Genomic DNA, 13,894 nt, shown 5'->3' on the forward strand with positions numbered 1-13,894 from the left:
CCGGCTGGCTCCTTAGAATCCACGATACGCAGCATGGTTCCCAGACCCAAGGTGGCACCAGTGCCAAGTCGGGCTGGCTTGATAATACCAAGTGGTTCCTGCAATCGGCCATCAAAAAGTTGGCAGGCGAGTTTTGTTTTCCAGGGAAAAGCGCCGTTGTTTGTGCCTGGGGCCCTATGGCCTGGAGTGGACGGATGGCTAATTAGAATCCACGATACAAAGGATGGTTCCCAGACCCATGGTGGCACCAGTGCCAAGTTGGGCTGGTTTGATAGTAACAAGTGGTTCCTGCAATCTGCCATCCAGAAGCGGGGCAGCTTACTTTTGTTTGCCAGGGAAACGGGCCGAGGTTTTTGTCTGGGGGCCTATGGCTGGGAGTGACCGGCTGGCTCGTGAATAGCTACGATAGGCAGGATGGTGACCAGACCCATGACGGCACCAGTGCCAAGTTGGGCTGGTTTGATAGTACCAAGTGGCTCCTGCAATCTGCCATCACAAACTTGGCGGGCGAGTTTTGTTTTCCAGGGAAAAGCGCCGTTGTTTGTGTTTGGGGGCCTGTGGCTGGGAGTGGCCGGCTGGCTCCTTAGAATCCACGATACTCAGCATGGTTCCCAGATCAGAGGTGGAACCTGTGCCAAGTTGGGCTGGTTTGATAGTACCAAGTGCGTCCGGGAATCTGCCATCCAGAAGCGGGGCAGCTTACTTTTGTTTGCCAGGGAAACGGGCCGTGGGTTTTGTTTGGGGGCCTATGGCTGAGAGTGACCGGCTGGCTCCTGAAAAGTTACGATAGGCAGGATGGTGACCAGACCCATGGTGGCACCAGTGCCAAGTTGGGCTGGTTTGATAGTACCAAGTTGCTCCTGCAATCTGCCATCAAAAAGTTGGCAGGCGAGTTTTGTTTTCCAGGGAAAAGCGCCGTTGTTTGTGTTTGGGGGCCTGTGGCTGGGAGTGGCCGGCTGGCTCCTTAGAATCCACGATACGCAGGATGGTTCCCAGACTTGACGTGGCACCAGTGCCAAGTCGGGCTGGTTTGATAGTACCAAGTGCGTCCTGCAATCTGCCATCCAGAAGCGGGGCAGCTTACTTTTGTTTGCCAGGGAAACGGGCAGAGCTTTGTGTCTGGGGGCATATGGCGGAGAGTGGCCGTCTGGCCCCTGAAAATCCACGATAGGCAGGATGGTTCCCAGACCAGAGGTGGCACCAGTGCCAAGTCGGGCTGGTTTGATAGTACCAAGTTGCTCCTGCAATCTGCCATCAAAAAGTTGGCAGGCGAGTTTTGTTTTCCAGGGAAAAGCGCCGTCGTTTGTGTTTGGGTGCCTGTGGCTGGGAGTGGCCGGCTGGCTAATTAGAATCCACGATACGCAGGATGGTTCCCAGACCAGTGGTGGCACCAGTGCCAAGTCGGGCTGGTTTGATAGTACCAAGTGTCTCCTGCAATCAGCCATCCAGAAGCGGGGCAGCTTACTTTTGTTTGCCAGGGAAACGGGCCGAGCTTTGTGTTTGGGGGCCTGTGGCTGGGAGTGGCCGGCTGGCTAATTAGAACCCACGATACGCAGGATGGTTCCCAGACCAGAGGTGGCAACAGTGACAAGTCGGGCCAGTTTGATGGTGCAAAGTGGCTCCTGCAATCTGCCATCCAGAAGCAGGGCTGCTTACTTTTGTTTGCCAGGGAAAGGAGCCGAGGTTTTTGTCTGGGGGCCTATGGCTGGGAGTGACCAGCTGGCTCCTGAAAAGGTACGATAGGCAGGATGGTTACCAGACCCATGGTGGCACCAGTGCCAAGTTCGGCTGATTTGATAGTACCAAGTGGCTCCTGCAATCTGCCATCAAAATGTTGGTAGGCGAGTTTTGTTTTCCAGGGAAAAGCGCCGTTGTTTGTGTTTGGGGGCCTGTGGGTGGGAGTGGCCGGATGGCTAATTAGAATCCACGATACGCAGGATGGTTCCCAGACCTAAAGTGGCACCAGTGACAAGTCGGGCCAGTTTGATGGTGCAAAGTTGCTACTGAAATCTGCCATCCAGAAACGGGGCAGCTTACTTTTGTTTGCCAGGGAAACGGGCCAAGGTTTGTGTCTGGGGGCCTATGGCTGTGAGTGACCCGCTAGGTCCTTAAAAGCTACGAGAGGCATGATGGTGACCAGACCCATGGTGGCACCAGTGCCAAGTTGGGCTGGTTTGATAGTACCAAGTGGCTCCTGCAATCTGCCATCAAAAAGTCGGCAAGCGAGTGTTGATTTCCAGGGAAAAGCGCCGTTGTTTGTGTTTGGGGGCCTGTGGCAGGGAGTGGCCGGCTGGCTCCTTAGAATCCACGATACGCAGCATGGTTCCCAGACCCAAGGTGGCACCAGTGCCAAGTCGGGCTGGCTTGATAAAACCAAGTGGTTCCTGCAATCAGCCATCAAAAAGTTGGCAGGCGAGTTTTGTTTTCCAGGGAAAAGCGCCGTTGTTTTTGTTTGGGGGCCTATGGGTGGGAGTGGCCGGCTGGCTCCTTAGAATCCACGAGACGCAGGATGGTTCCCAGACCTGAGGTGGCACCAGTGCCAAGTTGGGCTGGTTTGATAGTACCAAGTGCGTCCTGCAATCTGCCATCCAGAAGCGGGGTAGCTTACTTTTGTTTGCCAGGGAAACGGGCCGAGGTTTGTGTCTCGGGGCCTATGGCTGGGAGTGACCGGCTGGCTCCTGAAAAGCTACGATAGGCAGGATGGTGACCAGACCCATGGTGGCACCAGTGCCAAGTTGGGCTGGTTTGATAGTACCAAGTGGCTCCTGCAATCTGCCATCAAAAAGTTGGCAGGTGAGTTTTGTTTTCCAGGGAAAAGCGCCGTTGTTTGTGTTTGGGGGCCTGTGGTTGGGAGTGGCCAGCTGGCTCCTTAGAATCCATGATACGCAGGATGGTTCCCAGACCAGAGGTCGCAGCAGTGCCAAGTCGGGCTGGTTTGATGGTGCAAAGTGGCTCCTGCAATCTGCCATCCAGAAGCGGGGTAGCTTACTTTTGTTTGCCAGGGAAACGGGCCGAGGTTTGTGACTGGGGGCCTATGGCTGGGAGTGACCGGCTGGCGCCTGAAAAGCTACGATAGGCAGGATGGTGACCAGACCCATGGTGGCACCAGTGCCAAGTTGGGCTGGTTTGATAGTACCAAGTGGCTCCTGCAATCTGCCATCAAAAACTTGGCAGGCCAGTTTTGTTTTCCAGGGAAAAGCGCCGTTGTTTCTGTTTGGGGGCCTGTGGCTGGGAGTGGCCGGCTGCCTCCTTTGAACCCAGGATACGCAGGATGGTTCCCAGAGCCAAGGTTACGCCAGTGCCAAGTTCGGCTGGTTTGATAGTACCAAGTGGATCCTGCAAACTGCCATCCAGAAGCGGGACAGCTTAATTTTGTTTCCCAGGGAAACGGGCCGAGGTATTTGTCTGGGGGCCTATGGCTGGGCGTGAGTGGCTGGCTACTGAAAAGCTACGATAGGCAGGATGGTTACCAGGCTCATGGTGGCCCCACTGCCAAGTCGGGCTGGTTTGATAATACTAAATAACTCCTGAAATCTGCCATCCAGACGCGGGGCAGCGGATTTCTGTTTGCTGGAGAAAAGTTCCGTGGTTTTTTTTTGGGGGTATATGGCTGGACGTGGCCGGCTGGCTCCTTAAAAATCCACGATACGCAGGATTGTTCCCTGACCCAAGGTGGCATGAGTGCCAAGTCGGGCTGTTTTCGTAGTACCAAGTGCGTCCTGCAATTTGCCATCCAGAAGAGGGGCAGTTGAGTTTTGTTTGCCAGAGAAAAGGACCGTGGTATATGTTTGGGGGCATATGGCTGAGAGTGGCCGGCTGGCCCCTGAAAATCCACGATAGGCAGGATGGTTCCCAGAACCAAGGTGGCACCAGTGCCATGTTGGCCTGGTTTGATAGTACCATGTGGCTCCTGCAATCTGCCATCCAGAAGCGTGGCTGCTTACTTTTGCTTGCCAGGGAAACGGGCCGAGATATTTGTCTGGGGGCCTATGGCTGGGAGTGACCGGCTGGCTCCTGAAAAGCTACGATAGGCAGGATGGTGACCAGACCCATGGTGGCACCAGTGCCAAGTTGGGCTGGTTTGATAGTACCAAGTGGCTCCTGCAATCTGCCATCAAAAACTTGGCAGGCCAGTTTTGTTTTCCAGGGAAAAGCGCCGTTGTTTCTGTTTGGGGGCCTGTGGCTGGGAGTGGCCGGCTGCCTCCTTTGAACCCAGGATACGCAGGATGGTTCCCAGAGCCAAGGTTACGCCAGTGCCAAGTTCGGCTGGTTTGATAGTACCAAATGGATCCTGCAAACTGCCATCCAGAAGCGGGACAGCTTAATTTTGTTTCCCAGGGAAACGGGCCGAGGTATTTGTCTGGGGGCCTATGGCTGGGCGTGACTGGCTGGCTACTGAAAAGCTACGATAGGCAGGATGGTTACCAGGCTCATGGTGGCCCCACTGCCAAGTCGGGCTGGTTTGATAATACTAAATAACTCCTGAAATCTGCCATCCAGACGCGGGGCAGCGGATTTCTGTTTGCTGGAGAAAAGTTCCGTGGTTTTTTTTGGGGGTATATGGCTGGACGTGGCCGGCTGGCTCCTTAAAAATCACGATACGCAGGATTGTTCCCTGACCCAAGGTGGCATGAGTGCCAAGTCGGGCTGTTTTCGTAGTACCAAGTGCGTCCTGCAATTTGCCATCCAGAAGAGGGGCAGTTGAGTTTTGTTTGCCAGAGAAAAGGACCGTGGTATATGTTTGGGGGCATATGGCTGAGAGTGGCCGGCTGGCCCCTGAAAATCCACGATAGGCAGGATGGTTCCCAGAACCAAGGTGGCACCAGTGCCATGTTGGCCTGGTTTGATAGTACCATGTGGCTCCTGCAATCTGCCATCCAGAAGCGGGGCTGCTTACTTTTGCTTGCCAGGGAAACGGGCCGAGATATTTGTCTGGGGGCCTATGGCTGGGAGTGACCGGCTGGCTCCTGAAAAGCTACGATAGGCAGGATGGTGACCAGACCCATGGTGGCACCAGTGCCAAGTTGGGCTGGTTTGATAGTACCAAGTGGCTCCTGCAATCTGCCATCCAAAAGTTGTCAGGCGAGTTTTGTTTTCCAGGGAAAAGCGCCGTTGTTCTTGTTTAGAGGCCTGTGGCTGGGAGTGGCCGGCTGCATCCTTTGAACCCAGGATACGCAGGATGGTTCCCAGACCAGAGGTGGCACCAGTGCCAAGTTGGGCTGGTTTGATAGTACCAAGTGGCTCCTGCAATCTGCCATCCAGAAGCGGGACAGCTTACTTTTGTTTCCCAGGGAAACGGGCCGAGGTATTTGTCTGGGGGCCTATGGCTGGGAGTGACCGGCTGGCTACTGAAAAGCTACGATAGGCAGGATGGTTACCAGACTCATGGTGGCACCAGTGCCAAGTCGGGCTGGTTTGATTATACTAAATAGCTCCTGAAATCTGCCATTCAGACGCGGGGCAGCGGATTTTTGTTTGCTGGAGAAAAGTTCCGTGGTTTTTTTTTGGGGGTATATGGCTGGACGTGGCCGGCTGGCTCCATAAAAAGATCGATACGCAGGATTGTTCCCTGACCCAAGGTGGCATCAGTGCCAAGTCGGGCTGTTTTCGTAGTACCAAGTGCGTCCTGCAATTTGCCATCCAGAAGAGGGGCAGTTGAGTTTTGTTTGTCAGAGAAAAGGGCCGTGGTATGTGTTTGGATCCATATGGCTGAGATTGGCCGGCTGGCCCCTGAAAATCCACGATAGGCAGGATGGTTCCCAGAGCCAAGGTGGCACCAGTGCCATGTTTGCCTGGTCTGATAGTACCATGTGCCTCCTGCAATCTGCCATCAAAATGTTGGCAGGCGAGTTTTGTTTTCCAGGGAAAAGCGCCGTATATTGTGTTTGGGCGCCTGTGGCTCAGAGTGGCCGGGTGGCTGCTTAGAATCCACGATACGCAGGATGGTTCCCAGACCCAAGGTGGCACCAGTGCCAAGTCGGGCTGGTTTGACACTACCAAGTGGCTCCTGCAATCTGCCATCCAGAATCGGGGCAGCTTAATTTTGTTTGCCAGGGAAACGGTCCGAGGTTTGTGTCTGGGGGCCTATGGCTGGGAGTGACCGGCTGGCTCCTGAAATGCTACAATAGGCAGGATGGTTCCCAGACCCATAGTGGCACCAGTACCAAGTTGGGATGATTTGATAGTACCAAGTGGCTCCTGCAATCTGCCATCAAAAAGCTGGCAGGCGAGTTTTGTTTTCCAGGGAAAAGCGCCGTTGTTTGTGTTTGGGGGCCTGTGGCTGGGAGTGGCCGGCTGGCTCCTTAGAATCCACGATATGCAGGATTGTTCCCAGACCCAAGGTGGCACCAGTGCCAAGTCGGGCTGGTTTGATGGTGCAAAGTGGCTCCTGCAATCTGCCATCCAGACGCGGGGCAGCGGATTTTTGTTTCCATGAGAAATGGTCCGTGGTTTGTTTTTGGGGGTATATGGCTCAGCGTGGCCGGCTGGCTCCTTAAAAAGCTCGATATGCAGGATGGTTCCCTGACACAAGGTGGCACCAGTGCCACGTCGGGCGGTTTTCGTAGTACAAAGTGCGTCCTAAAATTTGCCATCCAGAAGAGGGGCAGTTGAGTTTTGTTTGCCTGTGAAACGGGCCGTTGTTTTTGATTGGGGTCTGTGGCCGAGAGTGTTCGGCTGGCTCCTGACAACCCACAATACGCAGGATGGTTCCCAGACCCAAGGTGGCACCAGTGCCAAGTCGGGCTGGTTTGATAGTACCAAGTGGCTCCTGCAATCTGCCATCCAGAAGCGGTGCAGTTGAGTTTTGTTTGCCAGAGAAAAGGGCCGTGGGTTGTGTTTGGGGGCATATGGCTTGGAGTGGCCGGCTGTCTCATTAAAAAGATCGATACGCAGGATGGTTCCGAGACCCAAGGTGGCACCAGTGCCAAGTCGGGCTGTTTTTATAGTACCAAGTGCGTCCTGCAATTTGCCATCCAGAAGAGGGGCAGTGGAGTTTTGTTTGCCAGAGAATAGCGCCGTTGTTTGTGTTTGGGGGCTTGTGGCTGGGAGTGGCCGACTGGCGCCTTAGAATCTGTGTTACGCAGCATGGTTCCCAGACCAGAGGTGGCACCAGTTCCAAGTCGGGCTGGTTTGATAGTACCAAGGGGCTCCTGCAATCTGCCATCCAGAAGCGGGGCAGCTTACTTTTGTTTGCCAGGGAAACGGGCCGAGGTTTGTGACTGGGGACCTATGGCTGGGAGTGACCGGCTGGCTCCTGAAAAGCTACGATAGGCAGGATGGTGACCAGACCCATGGTGGCACCAGTGCCAAGTTGGGCTGGTTTGATAGTACCAAGTGGCTCCTGCAATCTGCCATCAAAAAGTTGGCAGGCGAGTTTTGTTTTCCAGGGAAAAGCGCCGTTGTTTGTGTTTGAGGGCCTGTGGCTGGGAGTGGCCGGCTGGCTCCTTAGAATCCACGATACGCAGGATGGTTCCCAGACCAGAGGTGGCACCTTTGCCAAGTTGGGCTGGTTTGATAGTACCAAGTGCGTCCTGCAATCTGCCATCCAGAAGCGGGGCAGCTTACTTTTGTTTGCCAGGGAAACGGGCCGAGGTTTGTGTCTGGGGGCCTATGGCTGGGAGTGACCTGCTACGTCCTGAAAAGCTGCGATAGGCAGGATGGTGACCAGACCCATGGTGGCACCAGTGCCAAGTTGGGCTGGTTTGATAGTACCAAGTGGCTCCTGCAATCTGCCATCCAGAAGCGGGGTAGCTTACTTTTGTTTGCCAGGGAAACGGGCAGAGCTTTGTGTCTGGGGGCATATGGCTGAGAGTGGCCGTCTGGCCCCTGAAAATCCACGATAGGCAGGATGGTTCCCAGACCAGAGGTGGCACCAGTGCCAAGTCGGGCTGGTTTGATAGTACTAAATAGCACCTGCAATCTGCCATCAAAAAGTTGGCAGGCCAGTTTTGTTTTCCAAGGAAAAGCACCGTTGTTTGTGTTTGGGGGACTGTGGCTGGGAGTGGCCGGCTGGCTCCTTAGAACACACGATACGCAGGATGGTTCCCAGACCCAAGGTGGCACCAGTGCCACGTCGGGCTGGTTTGATGGTGAAAAGTGGCTCCTGCAATCTGCCATCCTGAAGCGGGGTAGCTTACTTTTGTGTGCCAGGGAAACGGGCCGAGGTTTATGACTGGGGGCCTAGGGCTAGGAGTGACAGGCTGGCTCCTGAAAAGCTACAATAGGCAGGATGGTTCCCAGACCCAAGGTGGCACCAGTGCCAAGTTGGGCTGGTTTGATGGTACCAAGTGGCTCCTGCAATCTGCCATCAAAAAGTTGGCAGGCCAGTTTTGTTTTCCAGGGAAAAGCGCCGTTGTTTGTGTTTGGGGGACTGTGGCTGGGAGTGGCCAGGTGGCTCCTTAGAACACAAGATACGCAGGATGGTTCCCAGACCAGAGGTGGCACCAGTGCCAAGTTGGGCTGGTTTGATAGTCCCAAGTGTCTCCTGCAATCTGCCATCCAGAAGCGGGGCAGCTTACTTTTGTTTGCCAGAGAAATAGGCCTAGGTTTTTGTTTGGGGGCCTGTGGCTAGGAGTGGCCGGCTGGCTCCTAAGAATCCACGATACGCAGGATGTTTACCAGACCCATGGTGGCACCAGTGCCAAGTTGGGCTGGTTTGATAGTACCATTGGCTCCTGCAAACTCCATCAAAAAGTTGGTAGGCGTGTTTTGTTTTCCAGGGAACAGCGCCGTTGATTTTGTTTGGGGGCCTGTGGCTGGGAGTGGCCGGCTGGCTCCTTAGAATCCACGATACGCAGCATTGTTCCCAGATCAGAGGTGGCACCAGTGCCAAGTCGGGCTAGTTTGATGGTGCAAAGTGGCTCCTGCAATCTGCCATCCAGTAGCGGGGTAGCTTACTTTTTTTTGCCAGGGAAACGGGCCGAGGTTTTTGTCTGGAGGCCTATGGCTGGGAGTGACCGGCTAGGTCCTGAAAAGCTACGATAGGCAGGATGGTGACCAGACCCATGGTGGCACCAGTGCCAAGTTGGGCTGGTTTGATAGTACCAAGTGGCTCCTGCAATCTGCCATCAAAACGTTGTCAGGCGAGTTTTGTTTTCCAGGGAAAAGCGCCGTTGTTTGTGTTTGCGGGCCTGTGGCTGGGAGTGGCCGGCTGACTCCTTAGAATCCACGATACGCAGGATGGTTCCCAGACCCAAGATGGCACCAGTGCCAAGTCGGGCTGGTTTGATAGTACCAAGTGGTTCCTGCAATCTGCCATCCAGAAGCGGGGTAGCTTACTTTTGTTTGCCAGGGAAACGGGCCGAGCTTTGTTTTTGGGGGCCTGTGGCTGGCAGTGGCCAGCTGGCTCCTGAAAATCCATGATACGCAGCATGGTTCCCAGACCCAAGATGGCACCAGTGCCAAGTGGGGCTGGTTTGACAGTGTCAAGTGCCTCATGCAATCTCCCATCCAGAAACGGGGCAGCTGAGTTCTTTTGCCTGTGAACCGGCCGTTGTTTTTGATTGGGGTCTGTGGCCGAGAATGGTCGACTGGCTACTGACAATCCACAATACGCAGGATGGTTCCCAGACTCAAGGTGGCACCAGGGCCAAGTCGGGCTCGTTTGATAGTACCAAGTGGCTCCTGCAATCTGCCATCCTGACGCGGGGCAGCGGATCTTTGTTTGCCAGAGTAAAGTTCCGTGGTTTGTTTTTGGGGGCATATGGCTGGGAGTGGCCGGCTGGCTCCTTAAGAAGCTCGATACGCAGGATGGTTCCCAGATCCATGGTGGCACCATTGCCTAGTTTGGCTGTTTTTGTAGTACCAAGTGCGTCCTGCAATTTTCCATCCAGAAGAAGGGCAGTTGAGTTTTGTTTTCCAGGGAAAAGCGCCGTTGTTTTTGTTTGGAGGCCTGTGGCTGGGAGTGGCCGGCTGGCTCCTTTCAACACACGATACGCCGGATGGTTCCCAACCCAAGGTGGCACCAGTGCCAAGTTGGGCTGGTTTGATAGTACCAAGTGGCTCCTGCAATCTGCCATCCAGAAGCGGGGCAGCTTACTTTTGTTTGCCAGGGAAACGGGCCGAGGTTTGTGACTGGGGGCCTATGGCTGGGAGTGACCGGCTGGCTCCTGAAAAGCTACGATAATCAGGATGGTGACCAGACCCATGGTGGCACCAGTGCCAAGTTGGGCTGATTTGATAGTACCAAGTGGCTCCTGCGATCTGCCATCAAAAAGTTGGCAGGCGAGTTTTGTTTTCCAGGGAAAAGCGCTGTTGTTTGTATTTGGGGGCCTGTGGCTGGGAGTGACCGGCTGGCTCCTTAGAATCCACGATACGCAGGATGGTTCCCAGACCCAAGGTGGCACCAGTGCCAAGTTGGGCTGGTTTGATTATACCAAGTGGTTCCTGCAATCTGCCATCCAGAAGCGGGGCAGCTTACTTTTTTTTGCCAGGGAAACGGGCCGAGCTTTGTGTCTGGGGGCCTATGGCTGGGAGTGACCTGCTAGGTCCTGAAAAGCTACGATAGGCAGGATGGTGACCAGACCCATGGTGGCACCAGTGCCAAGTTGGGCTGGTTTGATAGTACCAAGTGGCTCCTGCAATCTGCCATCAAAAAGTTGGCAGGCGAGTTTTGTTTTCCAGGAAAAAGCGCCGTTGTTTGTGTTTGGGGGCCTGTGGCTGGGAGTGGCCGGCTGGCTCCTTAGAATCCACGATACGCAGCATTGTTCCCAGACCAGAGGTGGCACCAGTGCCAAGTCGGGCTAGTTTGATGGTGCAAAGTGGCTCCTGCAATCTGCCATCCAGTAGCGGGGTAGCTTACTTTTTTTTGCCAGGGAAACGGGCCGAGGTTTTTGTCTGGAGGCCTATGGCTGGGAGTGACCGGCTAGGTCCTGAAAAGCTACGATAGGCAGGATGGTGACCAGACCCATGGTGGCACCAGTGCCAAGTTGGGCTGGTTTGATAGTACCAAGTGGCTCCTGCAATCTGCCATCAAAACGTTGTCAGGCGAGTTTTGTTTTCCAGGGAAAAGCGCCGTTGTTTGTGTTTGCGGGCCTGTGGCTGGGAGTGGCCGGCTGGCTCCTTAGAATCCACGATACGCAGGATGGTTCCCAGACCCAAGATGGCACCAGTGCCAAGTCGGGCTGGTTTGATAGTACCAAGTGGTTCCTGCAATCTGCCATCCAGAAGCGGGGTAGCTTACTTTTGTTTGCCAGGGAAACGGGCCGAGCTTTGTTTTTGGGGGCCTGTGGCTGGCAGTGGCCAGCTGGCTCCTGAAAATCCATGATACGCAGCATGGTTCCCAGACCCAAGATGGCACCAATGCCAAGTGGGGCTGGTTTGACAGTGTCAAGTGCCTCATGCAATCTCCCATCCAGAAACGGGGCAGCTGAGTTCTTTTGCCTGTGAACCGGCCGTTGTTTTTGATTGGGGTCTGTGGCCGAGAATGGTCGACTGGCTACTGACAATCCACAATACGCAGGATGGTTCCCAGACTCAAGGTGGCACCAGGGCCAAGTCGGGCTCGTTTGATAGTACCAAGTGGCTCCTGCAATCTGCCATCCTGACGCGGGGCAGCGGATCTTTGTTTGCCAGAGTAAAGTTCCGTGGTTTGTTTTTGGGGGCATATGGCTGGGAGTGGCCGGCTGGCTCCTTAAGAAGCTCGATACGCAGGATGGTTCCCAGATCCATGGTGGCACCATTGCCTAGTTTGGCTGTTTTTGTAGTACCAAGTGCGTCCTGCAATTTTCCATCCAGAAGAAGGGCAGTTGAGTTTTGTTTTCCAGGGAAAAGCGCCGTTGTTTTTGTTTGGAGGCCTGTGGCTGGGAGTGGCCGGCTGGCTCCTTTCAACACACGATACGCCGGATGGTTCCCAACCCAAGGTGGCACCAGTGCCAAGTTGGGCTGGTTTGATAGTACCAAGTGGCTCCTGCAATCTGCCATCCAGAAGCGGGGCAGCTTACTTTTGTTTGCCAGGGAAACGGGCCGAGGTTTGTGTCTGGGGGCCTATGGCTGGGAGTGACCGGCTGGCTCCTGAAAAGCTACGATAGGCAGGATGGTGACCAGACCCATGGTAGCACCAGTGCCAAGTTGGGCTGGTTTGATAGTACCAAGTGGCTCCTGCAATCTGCCATCAAAAACTTGGCAGGCGAGTTTTGTTTTCCAGGGAAAAGCGCCGTTGTTTGTGTTTGGGGGCCTGTGGGTGGGAGTGGCCGGCTGGCTCCTTAGAATCCACGATATGCAGGATGGTTCCCAGACCTGAGGTGGCACCAGTGCCAAGTCGGGCTGGTTTGATGGTGCAAAGTGGCTCCTGCAATCTGCCATCCAGACGCAGGGCAGCAGATTTTTGTTTCCAAGAGAAATGGTCCGTGGTTTGTTTTTGGGGGTATATGGCTGGGCGTGGCCTGCTGGCTCCTTAAAAAGCTACGATAGGCAGGATGGTTCCCTGACCCAAGGTGGCACCAGTGCCAAGTCGGGCGGTTTTCGTAGTACAAAGTGCGTCCTAAAATTTGCCATCCAGAAGAGGGGCAGTTGAGTTTTGTTTATCAGAGAAAAGGGCCGTGGTTTTTTTTTGGGGGCATATGGCTGAGAGTGGCCGTCTGGCCCCTGAAAATCCACGATAGGCCGGATGGTTCCCAGACCAGAGGTGGCACCAGTGCCAAGTCGGGCTGGTTTGATAGTACTAAATAGCACCTGCAATCTGCCATCAAAAAGTTGGCAGGCCAGTTTTCTTTTCCAGGGAAAAGCACCGTTGTTTGTGTTTGGGGGACTGTGGCTGGGTGTGGCCGGCTGGCTCCTTAGAACACACGATACGCAGGATGGTTCCCAGACCCAAGGTGGCACCACTGCCACGTCGGGCTAGTTTGATGGTGGAAAGTGGCTCCTGCAATCTGCCATCCTGAAGCGGGGTAGCTTACTTTTGTGTGCCAGGGAAACGGGCCGAGGTTTATGACTGGGGGCCTAGGGCTAGGAGTGACAGGCTGGCTCCTGAAAAGCTACAATAGGCAGGATGGTTCCCAGACCCAAGGTGGCACCAGTGCCAAGTTGGGCTGGTTTGATGGTACCAAGTGGCTCCTGCAATCTGCCATCAAAAAGTTGGCAGGCCAGTTTTGTTTTCCAGGGAAAAGCGCCGTTGTTTGTGTTTGGGGGACTGTGGCTGGGAGTGGCCGGCTGGCTCCTTAGAACACAAGATACGCAGGATGGTTCCCAGACCAGAGGTGGCACCAGTGCCAAGTTGGGCTGGTTTGATAGTCCCAAGTGTCTCCTGCAATCTGCCATCCAGAAGCGGGGCAGCTTACTTTTGTTTGCCAGAGAAATAGGCCTAGGTTTTTGTTTGGGGGCCTGTGGCTAGGAGTGGCCGGCTGGCTCCTAAGAATCCACGATACGCAGGATGTTTACATGACCCATGGTGGCACCAGTGCCAAGTTGGGCTGGTTTGATAGTACCAAGTGGCTCCTGCAAACTCCATCAAAAAGTTGGCAGGCGTGTTTTGTTTTCCAGGGAACAGCGCCGTTGATTTTGTTTGGGGGCCTGTGGCTGGGAGTGGCCGGCTGGCTCCTTAGAATCCACGATACGCAGGATGGTTCCCAGACCCAAGGTGGCACCAGTGGCAAGTCGGGCTGGTTTGATAGTACCAAGTGGCTCCGGCAATCTGCCATCCAGAAGTGAGGCAGCTAAGTTTTGTTTGCCAGAAAAAAGGGCCGTGGTTTTTGTTGGGGGCCTGTGGCTGGGAGTAGCCGGCTGGCTCCTTAATATCCACGATAGGCAGGATGGTTCCCAGACCCAAGGTGGCACCAGTGCCAAGTCGGGCTGGTTTGATAGTACCAAGTGGCTCCTGCAATGTGCCATCCAGAAGCGGGGCAGCTGAGTTTTGTTTGCCAGAGAAAAAGGCTGTGGTTTGTGTTTGGGGGCCTGT

This window comes from Melospiza melodia, chromosome 3 (genome assembly GCF_035770615.1).
Source record: "Melospiza melodia melodia isolate bMelMel2 chromosome 3, bMelMel2.pri, whole genome shotgun sequence".
Classification (NCBI taxonomy): domain Eukaryota; kingdom Metazoa; phylum Chordata; class Aves; order Passeriformes; family Passerellidae; genus Melospiza; species Melospiza melodia.